The 18,972-nt window shown below is 45.1% G+C and overlaps 1 protein-coding gene and 1 pseudogene across 1 annotated transcript in view; one reads left to right on the forward strand and one right to left on the reverse strand.

Moving 5' to 3' along the window:
- LOC126484996 (semaphorin-1A) overlaps positions 1-18,972 on the reverse strand; it is a 348,769-nt gene that overhangs the window by 71,782 nt on the left and 258,015 nt on the right. The gene's annotated exons all lie outside the window — the stretch shown is intronic.
- LOC126485383 (5S ribosomal RNA) lies at positions 423-540 on the forward strand (annotated as a pseudogene).

The raw sequence follows: 18,972 nt of genomic DNA on the forward strand, positions 1-18,972 counted from the left end.
GACCAATTATATTTCTTCGGCGTGTTAGTTAAGAGCAGAACGGACGGATCCCTGGGTCACAATGTATGTAGAAAACCTAAGCACACTGACCTCTGTCTCCATGTCTCGAGACATCACCAGCCGTCACAAAGAAATTCGGTGCTAAAGACTCTGCTACATTGAACTGGAACACTTTCAGACAAGCAGATACTCGATGCAGAATTAGAACATCTATGAATAGTGTACCGAAGCAATCAGTACTCAGCTCATCGAACCGAAAGCCGATGCACTCTGAGAAAGAGACCGAGGATGGAAAGTAAAAAATCGCTTATCTACTTGATGTTGACGCAATATTCGGAAAGTCTCCTACAGAAACATGGCATCCTCTGTATTTCGCTCCCTTCAACAAAGGAAAAAAATTATTCTTTGCAATGTTCAAAACGGCCAACGGCCTTCCCTCATTGGTAACACCGGTTCCCGTCAGATCACCGAAGTTAAGCGCTGTCGGGCTGGGCTAGCACTTCGATGGGTGACCATCCGGTCTGCCGAGCGCTGTTGGCAAGCGGGGTGCACTCAGCCCTTGTGAAGCAAACTGAGGAGCTACTTGATTAAGAAGTAGCGGCTCCGATCTCGGAAACTGACATACGGCCGGGAGAGCGGTGTGCTGACCACATGCCCCTCCGTATCCGCATCCACTGACGCCTGTAGACTGAGGATGACACGGCGGCCGTCGGTTCCGTTGGGCCTTCATGGCCTGTTCGGGAGGAGTTAAAAACGACCTAGGTCTCCGAGATTCAGGTGTGTACCGCATTCTATGCAAATGCGGCGTGTCTTATGTGGGGGCAGGATTCTACAACAGTGACGACTAAAATAACGAGGCAGTCAACTGTCTCCGAACACTGCCTCGAATATAATCACGAAATGGAATACGACCAGACCCTTATAGCGCTGCGAACACCAATTTTCTGGGACAGCATAAGTAAGAAGCCCTTCGAAATAAAGATTTGAAAAGATAACCTAATAAAAAGGGACGGCAGTTTCAATTGAAATTACGCTTGGGGTGCGATAATCAGTTTATTAAAATCTCGTCGGCCACCATATTCACAGAACTGGAAAACGTTGACAAAATTTGCGTCTCACGGGACATCAATGCGAGCCTGAAAAACGAAAGAGTATCAAAGGGCGTAGTGGATGTCGGGAATCGAATCGGCTATAAATAGCGGCGTGAGACCAACAACAGTTCACAGTCTGGTTGTAGTCCAGACAATGAGTAAACGTAACTGTAAAACTCGCAGCACCTGAGGAAGACGGATGGGTCGATCGTCGAAATACGGTACAGAAAATGGAAACAACAACTCGGCAGAACACCCGAAAGCTCACTATTATATACAATGGAAAAACTTGTAGAAGCCGACGTGGGGAAAGGTCAGTTTGGGTTCCAGAGAAATGTACGGACACGTGAGGTAGTACCGACCCTGCGACTTAACTGGAAAGGTAAACCTACATTTGTTGTATTTGTAGATTTAGAGAAAGCTTTTGCCTATGTCGACTGGATTACGACCTTTGTAACTCTGAAGATGACAGGGATAAAATTCCTGGAGCGAAGGGCTATTCACAAGTAGTACAGAAACCAAAATGCAGTTATAAGAGTCAAAGCACATGAAAGGAAAGCCGCAGTTAAGAAGGGAGTGAGGCTGGGTTGTAGCCAGTTACCAGTGTTATACAATCAGTACATTCAGCAAGCAGTACAGGGAAACAAGAAGAAGTTTGGAAAGGGAATTGACGTTCAGAGAGGTGAAATAAAAAGCTTTGAGGTTTTCTGGTAACAATGTAATTCTGTCAGAGGCGGCAAAGGGCTTGGAAGAGAAGTTGATCGAAATGGCTGGTGTCTTGAAAAAAGGTCATAAGGCGAACATCAAAAAGGGTAAAATACCAGCAATGTAATGCAGTCGAATTAAATAAGTCGATGCTGTTGTAATTAAAAAAATGGCTCTGAGCACTGACTAAACTTCTGAGGTCATCAGTCCCCTGTTGTAATTAGATTAGGAAATGAGACATTAAAAGAAGTAGATGAGTTTTGCTATTTGGACTGCAAAGTAAATGGTGATGGCTGAAGTAGAGAAGATAGGAAATGCACATTGGCTATAGCAAGAAAATCATTGATAAAAAAGGAGGAATTTGTTGACATCGAATTTAAATATAAGTATTCAGAAGCTTCTTCTAAAAGTATTTCTCTGGGAAGTAGGCTTGCACAGAAGTGAAACGTGAACTATAAGCAATTTAGACAAGAAGAGAACAGAAGCTTTTGAAATGTGCTGCTACAGGAGAATGTTGAAGTATAGAAGGGCATACAAAGTATCTAATGCGGTGGTACTGAATCTAACTGGGGGAAAAAGAAATTTATGGCACATCCTAACAAACAGAGGGGATCGAATGATAGGACGAATCCTAGAGCATGAATGAACAGTCAGTCTGATAATGGAGGGAAGTGTAGGGGAGCAAACTTCTAGAGGGAGCCGAAGGAATGAATAAGTGAAGTAAAGGCACATGGTATGAGTGGCTGGGAGCTCCACAAGGGCAGATTCAGCTGCTTAATAGGAAAGGTTTTTCCTATTCTTTGCACCCGCACGTGCCTTTCCGTCCACGAAGTGTGAGAGCTGTGTGAGGAAGCGTATCTGTTAGCCGGCCGCTGGTGGCCGAGCGGTTCTGGCGCTACAGTCTGGAACCGCGCGAGCCCTGCCTCGGGCATGGATGTGTGTGTTGTCCTTAGGTTAGTTAGGTTTAAGTAGTTCTAAGTTCTAGGGGACTTATGACCTCAGCAGTTGAGTACCATAGTGCTCAGAGCCATTTTCGTATCTGTTAAGTGTAGGTGACTGTAATGTGTGTAAGTGTGGAGTGTACTGTCATGTTTGAGTTGGCTGGTGATGCTGAGAGAAGGGAGAGAGTGGATCCTGGTGTTGGCAGATAGCTTACTCCTCTCGAATAGCAGAGCTTAACGATCCCAATCGACGAACGGGTCACCATCAAGTGTCGCATGCCATCACTTAGTGAGACACAGCGGAGAGGTTTTGGGTTTTATTCCAGGACACTGTCACAAGTATTGGCGATCAGAGACATTACGTCACCACACACCTAGGCGAATTGTCACCCGCCGAGTACTGGCCACGTCCGACGGTGCTTAACTTCGGTGATCTCGCGTGAACAGGCGTATTCCTCTCGGCATGGCCGTTGACAGGAGATGAATGCAGTAAGAAGAATCAAGTGTATTTCAGATGCGCTTGCTATTCGGAGACGAAGAGGCTTGTACAGGATAGAGCAGCGTGGAGAGCTGCATGAAACCAGTATTTGGAAGAAGATTACAAAGTCACCAAGTTTTAATTACCACATCGAAAAAATAAAGTTATTTGGAATGGGTACTGCTATCGACAGTTGTGTGACATAGTCAATTGCACCCCTTCCGCACCGCTGGCTCTTAGGAATATTCGGAATTGAAGGCGCCTTATAAGGCAGCAGGCACTGTCTCGCTATTTCATTCAACAATGTCCAAGCGATACCGGTCAAAGGTTACAGAAAAGTGCCATATTAAAACAACCGAAAATCACAATTAGCCTCGCTGTAAACAAATCAGTTGTATTCGTTTCACAGAGGTCCAGTTATTCCTGAAAAATAAGTTTCGGCATTAGCTTTCTGTCACCGCCAGGGCAGTGCGGCGAATCTGGCGTTAATGGGCTATGGGAGCAAACGACCCACGCGAGTGCCTTCGCTAACAGCACAACATCGCCTACAGCGCCTCTCTTGTGTTCCTGACCAAATCTGTTGGACCCTAGATGACTGAAAAACCGTAGCCCAGTGAGATGAGTCTGATTTCAGTTGGTAAGAGCTGATGGTAGTGTTCGAATGTGTCGCAGGTCCCATGAAGCCATGGACCGAGGTTGTCAACAAGGCACTGGGTCTATGATAGTGTGGGCTGTGTTCACATGGAATGGACTGGGTCCTCTGGTCCAAGTAAACCGACCAATCTCTGGAAATGGCAATGTTCGTCTACTTAGAGACCATTTACAGCCATTCTTGGACTTCATGCTCCCAAAAAATGATGGAATTTTTATGGATGATTATGCGCCATGTCACTGGGCCTAATTTGTTCGCAATTGGTTTTAAGAACATTCTGGACAATTTGACCTAATTATTTGGCTACCCAGATCGCCCAACATGAATTCCATCGAACATCCATGGTATTTAATCGAGAGGTCAGTTCGTGCACAAAATCCTACACCGGCAACACTTTCGCAAATATGGACGGCTATAGAGACAGCGTCTTTCTGGAGAGGACTTCCGAAGTCTTTTTCAGTCCATGCCACGTCGAGCTACTGCACTACGTCAGGCAAAAGGAGGTCCGAGACTTCTGTCACTTCTTTGTATAGCTGTATCCCGGATGTCTCTCACACCTAATTCCGATAGTCATGGTTTCGGTAAATGTGTGACAGCGACATGGCGCAAAGTCTTCCGGCGTTTTGACCACAGTTGCAGGTGGCTTTCGCCATTAAAGGTCAAAATGTTGGAACAGTTTACATCATGCCAGTGTCTCACACCTAGGAGGGTAATGGCTACGAGTACCGAGGAACATGTAACTGCCATGGTGAGAGAGGATGAGAGGGAGAGAGAGAAAGAGAGAGAGACGTAGACTCCTCGTGCAAGGCGTTTCTCCGCCGCAGCCCCCGTGCGTCGTGCGCCCGAGTACCCTTTGGCTGTCGCCTGTGCCTGTTTACTGATACGTAATCTAGTTGGCTGCTTTATTATCACTGCCTCGGCGCACGCACACCAGCCGGTCGACCCGAGCGCAACCCTGATTTTACTGCCCTCTAAAAGGATTACGCGGCCTGCGGCCAACAAGCTGTTTACTGCCGCTCGCAGTTAACTAATAGCGGTTCACTGCTCGACCGCACAAAAAGTATAAACCGCTAATGGTGGCGTGAGATGGCTATGAAATCGTGGGACGTGAGCCCGTGACCTAAATACGCCTTTGGGCCACTCCCCAGGGTATTGTGGCGACGAAGGAGAACACATGATTGTACTGTTGTAAAAAAAGAGGAATGCGTCGCAGGAATCACTATTATACAACTCTTGTTCCGACTGTTTTCAAGCCACTCTTCCTCTCTCTCTTTTTCTTTTTCCTTATGAATTTGGTCAATTATGGGCTGCATAGAACTTAAGACTTCTTTGCTTTTCTTTTCCTCTCTAAGGCGCTGCAGTCATGGACTGTGCGGCTGATCCCGGCGGAGGTTCGAGTCCTCCCTGGGGCATGGGTGTTTGTGTTTGTCCTTAGGATAATTTAGGTTAAGTAGTGGTAAGCTTAGGGACTGATGACCTTAGCAGTTAAGTCCCATAAGATTTCACTCAATTTGAAAATTTTTTTCCTCTCTTCCCAGAACCTACCTGTCATAGTGTCCGTGCCGTGCACGCGCGACGTCCTTGGCGCTCATATATCGATAGTGTCTCCATGCGTATGTCTCTTCTCCGTTTCTGGGAAACTGGAGGGCACCGGCCAGCAAGAGAGAGCTTGAGCAGCGGCGGGCGGGGATGTCGGGACGTGTGATGAAGCAAAAAGGAAGGACTTGCTGGCAGCATTCTGGAGAGTTGGAGGTCCGGTTTTACGTAGGATGTGTGAGAACTCCATTGGGCCGAGCATAGATGGATGGCCGTGAGATAGCCTGAGGAGTGCTATTAGCATCACCACGCCGGTTGGTGATTGTCAGCTACTCGACCTTCGGAGGAGTGAATCTGCTCAGGAACCTTGTTGCATGCCTACGAGAGTGGTCTCAGAAGTCTGGTAAATTTCCATGCAAGAATGTAACGTTTTCGTTGCGGCTTCATGATTGGTACGCTTGATTATTCCAGAGACTTTCAACAATGTACAGGGTACAGTTCATTGTTGATAGCCGTCTAAATTGGTCAGTGTGTCTAATGGAGAAGAGCAAGTTCCGTTCTGTTATTAAACATTTTCAGTTGAAGGATTGGACTGTCGCACAAACAAAAATTGGGTGAAGTTCACGCGGACTCTGCGCCATCATTGAGGACCATTTACTTTTAAATTAAACATGGTTGGGCAAGCACGTAGACGAAGCACGCTCCGGCTCTCCAGTTGAGGTCACCACAAACCAAACCATTGACAAAATCCATGATATGGTAGTCCAAGAGAGCCGAATAAAAATTCGTGAGATTGCTGACATTGTAGGCACCTCAACTGAGGGACCGCGCAATATCATACACTGAGAATTGGATGTGGAGAAGCTGTGTGGGAGACGAGTACTCACAGTCGACCCAAAACGCACCTAGCACATTTCAGCACAATGTCTGGTGATGTTTAATAGCAATCCGCAAGATTTTCTGCGCCGATTTATGACTGGAGCTATCAATTGCACGCCAGAGTCAAAACGGCAGTCAAAACAATGGACAAAGGCTGGTGGAAGTGCACAGACAAGTCGAAGATCATTTTTTCAAAGATGATCTCCGCAGAGTACTTTGAAAAAGGAGAAACTATAACTGAACCGTATAATTCTTCGTTGCTGGATCGTTTGAAACTTTCGTTGGCTGAAAAAATACCAAGGTTAGCACTCAAAAAAGTGCTCTTTCTCCAGCATAATGCGCCATCCCACGCATCAGTGATAACAATGGTGAAATTGTATGAAGTGGGTTTTGAGTTGGATCCTCATCCACCCTGTTCCACACTAAGTGACTTTTTCTTGTTCCTCAATTTGAAACTTTGTATTGCTGGGAAGAAATTTTCATCAAATGAGGAAGTCATAGTTGCAGCTGGACCAAATGTGTATCTCTCCAAGGAGACTAAGTCGAGAAGTAAGGTGAGTTGTGATTCCGTAGATTTACCCGGTGTGAAGACGATCAAATCCGGCACCATACCCGTGAAGAGCATAAACAGTAAGGTGAGTTGTTTACGAAACAAGTATTATTTCTTGCTTTTATATCAGATTTATCAAACCACCCTAGTATACTGTGGACTTTATGGTGAGCCCTTTTTTCTATTTTTAGCTGACGTCTGACTCACTGCATCCTGGTCCTGGCTGAAATTTGTGGTCGTTCCACTCGATATTCCGTTGTAACCGAAGGCGGTGATTCGTATTTTTCTACCAGGTTGCGTTCAGCGATTTTTCTGGACACATATTCGCGATTTGCTACTAACGTGAGTTTGTAATTTGGATTTTGATTCCTACTGACCACATTGCTGGGTAGCATGGTTTGTTTGATTGTGAATGGTTCAAAAATTGTTCAAATGGCTCTGAGCACTATGGGACTTAATATCTGAGGTCATCAGTCCCCCTAACTAACCTAAGGACATCACACACATCCATGCCCGAGGCAGGATTCGAACCTGCGACCGTAGCGGTCGCGCGATTGTAAATACAAGCCGGCACTTACTGTAAGCTACTTGTCTGGCATGTTACCTATTCAGTGCTTGCCAGCGTTGTTTTATTTATTGGTGTTCTGTATTTTATTAGAATAGTGTTTAATTTTGCTTATCTGTTTGTGTTACAAGACAGATTAACCATTGTTTAATATTTGGTTTATTAAATTCGGAAGTGAAACCGGGGAAGGGCCTCAGTGTATGCTTTAGTTGGTCTTGTAGCTTTCGTCAAATCATTTTTGGTAATGTAAATTCCTCGTACATCCCTAGAAGAGGTACCTATTTTTGTGAGACCGATAGCCAGCTGATTCCAGTAAATCAGCATTACTTGTTGTTAGCTGTTTGCCGAACTGCCCACCTGCGTAATAATTATATTGTGATTTGTTTGCTTGAAGTTTTTTCCTGTCGGGCTTAGCTACTTCTTTCCCCCATATTTCGTCTGCCTATAACCCCTTGAGATTAAATATTTGCCTTACTTTGGTGTTCTATATTTCAGTTGTGTTTGATACTGGCCAAGAGACTTTTATATTTATAATTATTTTCTCTTATGATTTATATGTTCTAGGCAATTTGACCTTAAGGTCTCACGATCTTCACGTCTTGTACCTGGCGTTTTGATTGGCCATTGTGTAGTAAGACTCACTGTGTTTATAAGCCGGATAGCCTGGCTGTCCATGGAGGCGTGTTTGGACTCAAGCTTAAGCTAAAGGTAGGTTCATTCAACAATGCCATCACATTTAGCGAACACAGGCATCGCCTGCAAGGGACACCGTGACCGTTAGGAATTAATGTAAAGACAAATGGCACTACGTCGCGTATTAGGTTATTTTTGTAGCTCGTTTCAATCCACTACTGCAAACATCTATTTCTACAGTATTAAAGTAACGTTAGTGACACTAATGTACCTTTTTGTGTACGTTGCGTCAGTTCCGAGTAGTTTTACTAACAGAGATATTTAAAAGAGTAGGTGCTATTGGAAACATTTGTCTTACATGTTTGTTTATTAAAATTTCTTATTTTCATCTTTTACTTATATTTATTGATAGCTTGAATTGTCCGCGGCTCGTGGTCTTGCGGTAGCGTTCTCGCTTACCGCGCACGGGGTCCCGGGTTCGATTCCCGGCGGGGTCAGGGATTTTCTCTGCCTCGAGGTGACTGTGTATTGTGTGTCGTTTATCATAATTTCATCCTTATTCACTCGCAAGTCGCCCTAGTGGCGTTAAAGAACTTGTGGAGCGGCGGCCGAACCTCCCCGCGAGGCTATTGCTTGAATTTATTGTAAGATGTATGAGACACTACTTTATAAACTGAAAGATGCTTGTTCCAAATAGATTATTACCGAAAAACGGGGTAATTCCTTCAGCAGTGCTGGGGCCTAGTGGAAGGGGGACGCTAACCTCTAAAAGAAGAGCTGTCGGTAAGCGATTTAATTTTTAAAAAAACCGTTGTCAGTGACGGAGGTATTATCCACTTTTAATGGTCCGCAGAGGATCAAAGAAGGGCGCTTCGCCGACACGCTGGACGCTGCCCAAGGAATGGCGTACAGGGATCTGAGCAGCGATTTACTGTTTAAAAAGGGCTCGTGAGAGAGAGAGGGCCGGCCGAGAGGCCTTCCTTTGATTCCCTAATTCTCATTCACCGAACCGCAGACGCCGAGATTGAAAACCGGTAGCGGAAGGGCAATGGGCCATGGGAAAGGAGGCTAACAGGAAAGGGGGCGGGGACTGGCTGGACAGGGTGGGTGGAGGGACGGGTTAGAGGAGGGCCGCTCGGCCCACGATGAAAGCGCGCCGTCTGGCCCTCTGTTGTGGCGCCGCGTCGGGATGCGCCGCCCGTCGGCCTCAAAGTCCTCAGATAAAGCCGTCCCTACGGCCGTTTGAGCTCGCATAACAGGACCGCCCTGCCAAGCCTCTACCCTGACAGCGATGGCCATCGTCCGCCTACTCCTCCTCTACCTGGAACGCGACAGGTGCTCGAGGAATCTCGGCAACGCACGAGCAGTTAAAGGAGACACTCGTTACCGCTACACTGAGTCCCAGCAGGAATGGTCAATATTCAGGGATCATTCGAATCAAAAATGTCGAGTAAACTTGGGCTCCAAAATGCATATCTTGAGGTGGGTAGGACGTCAAACGGGCCGACTTGGAGCAGGTGAGGCACCACAGGACATTTTAATTTCCACTGTCTATACTTTTACAAATAAATTCATAAAACTTTAACAACATGACCAGGAAGGATTCAGGATTCATACTCATAGCAGTGGAAGCTCAAAAACGTAACAAATCTCATTTTATTTACCTGTGAAATTTCATCAATTTTTCCCTTACTACTGGCTGCATTTGTTGCTATAGGTACACTTTTCTTCCTAAGTAAGAGAGGTTCTTCGATGACTTTTGCACAGCATACAAACCATAGTTACAGGTGTATGAAACTCTAGAAGTTACTTAATTTATGAAAAAATGAATGAACTTTTACATTTTAAAGTTCATGTTTAGAAAAAAATTTAAGTTTATAGTTAATTATCTCAATTTTTTCCACAGTTTTTTAAAACATTTGGAAAATTCTAGTTTCATACACCTGTAACTAGTTTGGATGCTGTGAAAAATTCATCGAAGAATCTTTCGTACTTAGGAAGAAAAGTGTACTTATAGCAACAAATGCAGCCAATAATAAGTGAAAAAATGATGAAATTTCACATGTAAAAAATAGTAGTTTGCTACTTTTTTGAACTTCCACTGCGATGAGTGTGAGTCCTCAATCCTTCCTGGTCATGGTGACAAAGTTTTATGAATTTATTTGGAAAAGTAGAGACAGTAGAAATTAAAATGTCCTGTGGTGACTCTCCTACTTCAAGTCGGCCCGTTTGACGTCCTACCCCACTTAAGAGCTGTGAAACACATTTCTTGTTCTGAACAAGTACTCATAGCTCTTAAGATATGCATTGTTTGCCAGACAATTTTTACTAAACAATTTTGTTCTTTTGTTCTATACTACCTCTTCCCAAAATATGGAAATTTTGATTTTATTAATTGCTCGTTTAGAGACATGTTGCCTTACAGCTTTTGGTGTAGATTACACAACATATTCCCTATTACAAACAGCAATTATTGTTTTCAACAGTTTTAATGGAAGTAATAATAAATTAAAAATACGTTATAATTTTAAATAAAAAAAGACAATAATATTCAAACTTTAAGAAGATTTGATGATAGATGATACGAAAGACTTGGATTATAAGAGAGAGAGACCGAGGGGGGGGATGTTACTCTATCTGAGCCAGCCTGGTCTGAAAGCCTCGTAACTATGTTCAAATGGCTCTAGACACTATGGGACTTGACATCTGAGGTCATCAGTCCCCTAGACTTAGAACTACTTAAACCTAACTAACCTAAGGGCATCACACACATCCATGCCCAAGGTTGGATTCGAAACTGCGACCGTAGCAGCCGCGTAGTTCCGGACTGAAGCACCTAGAACCGCTCGGTCATAACGGCCGGTTGCCTCGGAACTACTTCGAGCCTTGCAGTCCCGGTTCGCTACAGTTTAATTTTCGGGTTGATATTTCTAAACACTATTTACGAGGACACTTTAACTATTATGTACACTGAAATGTGCAGTGATGTGAGAGTGTAAAGTATGTTATTTCTTGGGGTTATTAATTAACCTCATTCCTGTATTATGTGTGTTGAATTTTACCTGTTACGTAGCTTGTGGAAAGCAAAGAGCTTGAAGTAGAAGAGGTTTGTTTCACAGTACCGAAGATGAATACGTGCTCATAGGTTCCAAGGTATGCATTTTAGAACCCGTGTTTACTAGACGTTTTTGCTTCGAATGCTCGTTCCTGTAATATCCTTGAATACTGACCATACCTCCCAGGACAGTCAGTATTTACATACTGCCTGATGGAAAAACATATTTCGAGAAGGTTGTGAGAAAGCGCTGCTTATTCTCGCCACCTGTATGTCGAATAAGCAATGAAACAGGGGAAACTTTTTTTTGGCGAGTGTAAGTAACACATTAAGAGGAGCAGACACTAAAGACATGCTTCACAGACTACATAGCCCATGATGCTGAAAGTAAGAAAACTTGAATACAATGGATGCAAATGTAGCTCAAACTACGGACAAAGAAGACAAATACGCAGACAAAGACTAGTTGTAACGCATCACTTGCAGTCGCCCCAAAGGGCAGTTCTCCTGGCTGTTAGGGACGCAAGAGCAGCATCTGGTAGAATGAGGCGTTGGCCAACCTCGAGCTGATGCATTGATCTTCCTTCACCCGCTTATAGTGGCTTGTAGTCAGGGCCCACTACGTTGCCTTAAGAACTAAAGATGACGACTGATGTTTTCCAGCACCTTTTGGAAATGAAGTTGCAGAAAGTCCTATGGTGATACGTAACTAACAGGACGTAAGAGATGCATTCTACGCAGAGAAGGAAGAATACTTTGCAGGCCCTCCAGTGTAAATCTGTCTGTCCCGTGCCACACTCCACAGCCGATGCCTACCGTGGTAAGTGGAGGATTGGGGGGAGGGGGGGGGGGGGTCCACTGGGGACAGAACCGCACAATAACACTGGGTTCGGTGTGGGGCGGCGATAGGGCGGGTGGACTGCTGCCGCTTGTTGTGGGTTTGTGAACCACTGAGGGCTATGGCGGAACGAAGCCTCTCTGTCGTTTCTAGGTCCCAGGTTCAATACACAAAATACACAATGGTATTCATATAATTCAATTAAGAGAGAGTTTCCGAAACTGCATATCCATAAGGGAGCATTGTACTGGAATGCAAAAATTTAGAAAAATCGTAAGAAGAAACTATGAAAATTCGAAAGCAGTGACGTTAAAATCACTTGAAAAACTTAAGAACGAAATGAAGAAGTAATCGAAATAAAGGAAGAGACATGAAAAGCTTACCCGAAAAAGCCATATGTTACGTGCACATGTTCTATTGAGTTCAGGATAGTTTAGTTGACGCAGTTTGGAGCAATACAGGGGAAGGAAATGACAGAAAGAAAAAAAATTGGTTTAGATTGACTAATACACAACGTAACTCTTGTAAAATTCGACCAGCGCTACAGGGAATCGCCCCCTTCCTTCGTCTCTTCACCACAATCGGACCATAATTGTGTTTGGAATCTCTAAGAAACTTCCTCACTTCGCTCCGTCTTCGGCTGAAAACTTCGCAGGCGATACGGAGTATCGGTTGTGCGCTCCTGAGAGGCAGGAGTAATGAAATTAGCTGCCGATAAGCGACTGGGGGGCAACGCCCGACCGGTCGTGTTGACACAGTGTTGCGCAGGTCACGCAGAGCTTGTGCGCGGGGGCCGTGATAAGTCGGTCGGCCGGACACGGCATCTTGATTGGTCAGCTCGTGTCCTCGGCCACGTAGCGCAAGTAACGAGCACCGCCGAGAGTCGCCGAGGCGTTTTATCTTGCTGCAAGTACTGACGTTACGTGCACAGCGATAGCGAGGCGAACGAGTTGTCCTGGTCACTGGTAGAAATGCTGTGCCTTCAATTACCTCTAGCTGACCGTCTGGAATCACTTGGAGAGCCGGGAGCATACGATGTGGCCAACCTACCGACCGGACAGTTTTCTCTCGTTCTCTTGGATATTCATGGCTAGCCTCCGTAGGTCATGGAGCTAGTACACGCTACGTACCCAGTTCGAAGCCTGATGGTGGATGAAATTTTCAGCGCAAGTATTGGACGACAATGGGGCAGAGTCTACAAGGAATAGTTCATGAGAAACAGACGGTACATTAGTTCCTAGGATTAAATCACAAAACTTTCCAAGCTGTTTATGGAACGAGGCCAGTAAATACCGACGACTAGGGACGTTAAACACAACGATTCCATTGCTCATAATTTGTAGGTCAATTAAACAATTTTAAATCAGAGATAGTAAAATAGTCAGTATTAAACTGAGTGACAGTCCAAATCCACAATAGCTGTTTATTATGTTTTCACTGTATGACGACCGGTTTCACATTCTGGAGGTATATCTTCAGTTCACATAAAACTAGTACATCATGTACCACGACTTCCACGGTGCAAGTGCGCATGAAAACATGTCACTCCTCGGTAAAACCTTGGATGAAACGGCAGATGGGCATCCGGTCCCAACCATGCATGATCAGGAAAACATCTCCAAAACTCTGTCAAAAGACGAGCCTGGACAGCACTTGACGGACCACGTATGATAGGATGAAACCATCGTCAAAGTCCGCGGGGGTAACAAAGAATTAAAAAACACACATTTCTTGAAAGTCGTCATCATACTAAAGTATATTGGCAGGCGTAAAATAGTACTGCACGCTACAGCGCTAGCCACACACTGAAATGTAATGGCTTAAAAGAACAAATGGTTCAAATGGCTCTGAGCACTATGGGACTTAACTTCTGAGGTCATCAGTCCTCTAGAACTTAGAACCACTTAAACCTAACTAACCTAAGGACATCACACACATCCATGCCCGAGGCAGGATTCGAAACTGCGACCGTAGCGGTCGCGCAGTTCCAGACTGTAACTTAAAAGAACAAAACAGTGAGAAGCGAGACCGAATCAATTACTAAAATGTGTGTATCTTGCGTGAATACACGGTGCTGGACTATGTGACATTGGCAACTTGGAGTTGAAGCGGCGTACAAGATGGTGGTATTTTGGTTATTGTGCTGTTAATGGTGCGAATATGGACACAAAGTGTACTGTTTCTGTCTAGGAGGCGCCACTGATGGTCGATGAAGACGGCAGAGGACGATGTGTGGGTGTTGAGGAGAAGGAGGAGGGAGTTGGGTATTGTGGACGGTTGGAGAAGAGGTTGTATGAAAACTGGAATGTTGTCGTACGAGTACAGGGCTCTGCTAGAAAAGCATATGCGAACTAAGTGTTGAGGGGAAGAACATGGATAAACTGAAGAGTCGAGTTGTGTAAGGAAGAATATCGGCATAGTCCTGGAAACGGTTAGATTATATATTTGGATGGAAAAGGTAGTGAGTTGTGCGGAATGGGGCCGTTGGAAAATATGTATGTTTAGATAACAGACGCTCAATGATAGATCCGTACCTAAAGACTGGAAAGTAGCATAGATCACAACAATATTCAAGAAATGCAATAGGAGTATCCACTGAATTACACTGACGTCGATTTGCAGTAGGATTTTGGGACATGATCTGTGTTCGAACATTTTGAACCACCGCAGAGAAAACGATCTATGACATATAGCCAGCATGGATTCAAAAAATACCGTTTTTGTGAAACACAACTAGCTCTTCATTCGCTACCGACAGGGGAACTCAAATTGATTCCATATTACTAGACTTCCAAAAGGCATTTGACATTCATCGTCACAAATGACATAACGTCGAATTGCGTACCTATGGAAGATCGTCTCAGTTCTGCGTTTTGATTCGTGATTTCCTGCCAGAAAGGTCACAGATCGTAGTAACGGTCGGAAAGTCATCGAGTAAGGAATAAGTGATATATAGCATTCCCCAAAGACGCGTTTAGGCCCTCTCCTATTCCTATTCTATGTAAACGAATGTAAACGATTTAGGAGACAATATGACAGCCCTCTTCGATTGTTGGCAGATGATGCTGTCGTTTAGCTTCCAGTAAATTCATTAGAAGAACAAAACCAATTACGAAACGATTTAGACAGGATATTTGCGTGATGCGAAAAGAGGAAAAATAATGAAAAGCGTGAGATCATTCACATGAGTACTAAAAGGAATCCTTTAAATTTCGTTTACACGATAAATTACGCAAATCTAAAGGCTGTGAATTCAACTAAATACTTAGGAATTACAATTACAAATAAGTTAAATTGGCACGCACACATAGATAATGTTGTGGGGAATTCAAACAGAAGACTGCGTTTTATTGGCAGATTGCTTAGAAGGTGCAACAGATCTACTTAGGACACTGTCTGCACTACGCTTTTCCGGCCTCTGCTGAAGTGTTGCTGTGCTGTATGGGATCCTTACGAGACAGTGACAATCATTAAAACAAAGGCTTTTTTCATTGCAACGGGATCTCCTCACGAAATTTCGGTTACTACTTCCTCCTTCGGATGCAAAAGTAATTTGTTAATGTCCACCTACTGGGGAAAAATGTTCGTCGTAATAAAGTATGAAAAATTAAAGCTCGCAAGGGAAGATTTAATCGTTTTTCCCGCGCGCTGTTCGAGAATGGAACGTAATAATAGTCTGAAGGTGATTCGATGAACCCTCTACCAGGTGCTTAAGTGTGGATTGCAGAGTAGTCATATAGATGTAGATGTAAATGAGCAGGACCATGTCTTCATACGCGAAGGTGGGTGTCGTTTGGAGAGATTACATCTGGTGGACGAAGAGGTGACCGCTACGGTCGCAGGTTCGAATCCTGCCTCGGGCATGGATGTGTGAGATGTCCTTAGGTTAGTTAGGTTTAATTAGTTCTAAGTTCTAGGCGACTGATGACCTCAGAAGTTAAGTCGCATACTGCTCAGAGCCATTTGACGAAGAGGTACAACAGGCTATGATTTCGCCGGAAATGGACGGGGTCGACTTGATTTCGTAGGATAAAACGGGACAGTGCTGACTCCATGTATTGCTGCTTGAGGCCGGGTTTATTTGAGTATCGTTTATCGAAGATGATTTGCTTAAATACAGGTGCCACGGCTTTTGCAGTCCTGTGTTAATGAACGTGGCGTATCAAACAACATTCACAAGGTTTTGCTTGGATGGCTTTCTTGGACAGCTCAGCCGTGTGGCTTGTACAGAGGATGTCTTCTCTTTCGTCATGCAAGCATGCTTTCGGGAGGAGGACGTGATTGTTACGAAGAAAGTGCGGGATAGAGCAGCACACCTGTACGTGACTCAATTCATATCAGTGTGGAGCGGCGTAATTAAGTTGGCATGCGCTCAAGAATACTATTTCATCATCACCTCCACGTCCTATCGTGGGTTATACAATCTTACAATTGACACTAATTAGTTCCCTTGCGGTGGCTACGACGACAACAGAGCGCACACAAAGGGTAATTTCTTAGTGGACTCGGGTTTCTTAGGGGCTGCGATAAGCAACCCGCTGGTCAACTCGTTTCTGGGAAGGCCTCGAGGAATCGGACGCATTTGCCACCTGCCGGCGAAATCGAGTGCCGTCGGCGCCGGTCACGACCGGAAGGCCGCTTTAATTTGCGAGTGCACAGCAGGTCGGCGTCGGTCTTTTCGCGACGCCTACGGCGACGGCGCCCCCAGTCGGTGGCCGGCGACGCGACGTGTAAATCACGCTCGTAATTGCTGGCGCGGCCGCGCGTCACGATCCCATCTGGCACCGGCGCCGGCGGCGTTGGCCCTTAACTGATGCCTGGCGCACGCACGGACGGGCGGACGCTGCCGCGGCGCGCCGTTCCGAGAATTTTAGCCCGTCAGATCTCATCTTGAGTGACGGCTTCAGCGCGCGGCCGGGCGAGCGTGAATGCGATACGTGCCACATGCGAAAAATTTTGACCGCCGTGTACAGCGCTAAGTGAGAGGAGGAGTGGGATAGGAGAAGGGGAGGAGGGAGGGAGGGAGGGAGGGAGGGAGGGAGGGAGGGAGAGAGAGAGAGAGAGAGAGAGAGAGAGAGAGAGAGAGGGAGTGGATGACCGGGAGACGACAGGGGACAGAGGGAGATCCGAAGACAGATTGGGAGGGTGACGGGTAGGGAGAGAATGGAAGATCAAGGGATTGGAAGGAGAGAGAGGGAGATTGTGTAGTAAGGAAGATGAGAAAGGGAACTAGAGAGTGTGGAGGGAGGGAAGGTTGATGGGTGGGAAAGGGAAGGGATGAAAGGCGGGAGGAGGTGGTTAGGAGCGTGGGAGGAAGGCACGGGAAGAGTAGGAGAGCGGATAGGAGAAAGAGCAGGCGGGGTCATTTTGAAGATGTAGCGGACATACAATAGATAACAGGTCGCAAAGCAGCCCATGCACTAAAGAAATCGCAACAAGATCTAAGGGTCATAAATGTTAATAAGTGTCACGGTCACCAAGGGAGGAACAAATTTATACCGTTCATAGGTAGCTGATAAAAAAAAATGGACAAGAAAAACGAGAAACCTGTCTCAAATGCACTGAGGTAACAAAAGTCATAGGACAGCGACGTGCACGTATACACATGGCGGTAGTATCGCGCACACAAGGTATAAAAGGGCAGTTCATTGTGCGGAGCTGTCTCTTATAATCGGGTGATTCTTGTGAAAAGGTTTCCGACGTGATTAAGGCCATATGACGGGAATTCACAGACTTTGAACGCGGATTGGCAGTTAGAGCTAGAAAATGAAGAGTCCATTTCCGAAATCGTTAAGGAATTCGATTTTCTGAGATCCATAGTGTCAAGAATACCAACTTCTAGGCATAACCTCTCACCGTGGACAATGCACTCACCGGCGGCCTTCACTTCACGACCGAGAGCAGCATTTGATTTTATTGTGGCTTCTCCTGTCTGGTTTGAGAATATCAAAGAGCAGACAAATAATAATAGGTAATGATAGCATTATGTGCTCAGAGTATACAAACTTTGGACGCTTGACAATGGCTTTTTGCGTAAGGTCCGTTCATTGTAAGTTTGACCATGAGTGATTTTTCTGAAAATATTTCTTTACCGGACTTGGTAGATTGAATAATTCCAAAGCGCTTGTTCGTACTGTACCTTTGATATAATTTGTAACACGGAACCTTCAGCCTTGCCAAGATGCCGTTTAAGTGGAACAATAGCTTGCAACATAAGTGAAACACAACATTAAAGAATATCACTGAATTCACAAAATATTATACTAAATTAAATTACATAGACACTTACATTAATTCTGTTGCTGTTTGCAACTATGAGTACACCAAGTGAGATTGCGCCTCATAAAATAGTATAATGGCGGTGTGCCTAATTATCATCTGCAGCGATAGCAGATATGCGTCCGATCAAGACGGCTTCCAAAACAAAAAAGGTCTTATCGGCAAGACAACAATGCTTCATCAGTTGCACGCCACAATCGATACAACCGCGTATACTAATTAATATCTTAAGTTATTCTTTATTTATATTCTGAGCTTATATCTACGTGTTAGCACTATGTCCACTCCCATCCTGCAAATGCGCCTTTAAAAGTGGTTGCATAGAGCTGTCAGTGCTAACAGACAAGCATCACTGCTTTGAACAATCGCAGAAATCAATGTGGGACGTACGATGAACGTATACGCTAGGACAGTGCGGCGGAATTTGGCGTTAGTGGGCTATGGCAGCAGACGACCGACACGAGTGCCTTTGATAACAGCACAACATCGCCTGCAGCGCCTCTCCTGGGTTCGTGACCAAATCTGTTGGACACTAGATGACTGGAAAATCGTAGCCCAGTGAGATGAGTCTGATTTCAGTTGGTAAGAGCTGATGATGGGTTTTGAATGTGGCGCAGACCTCACGAAGCCATGTACCCAGATTGTTCGTGACCAAATCTGTTGGACACTAGATGACTGGAAAATCGTAGCCCAGTGAGATGAGTCTGATTTCAGTTGGTAAGAGCTGATGATGGGTTTAGAATGTGGCGCAGACCCCACGAAGCCATGTA

The sequence above is a fragment of the Schistocerca serialis genome, chromosome 6, assembly GCF_023864345.2.
Source record: "Schistocerca serialis cubense isolate TAMUIC-IGC-003099 chromosome 6, iqSchSeri2.2, whole genome shotgun sequence".
Taxonomy (NCBI): Eukaryota; Metazoa; Arthropoda; class Insecta; order Orthoptera; family Acrididae; genus Schistocerca; species Schistocerca serialis.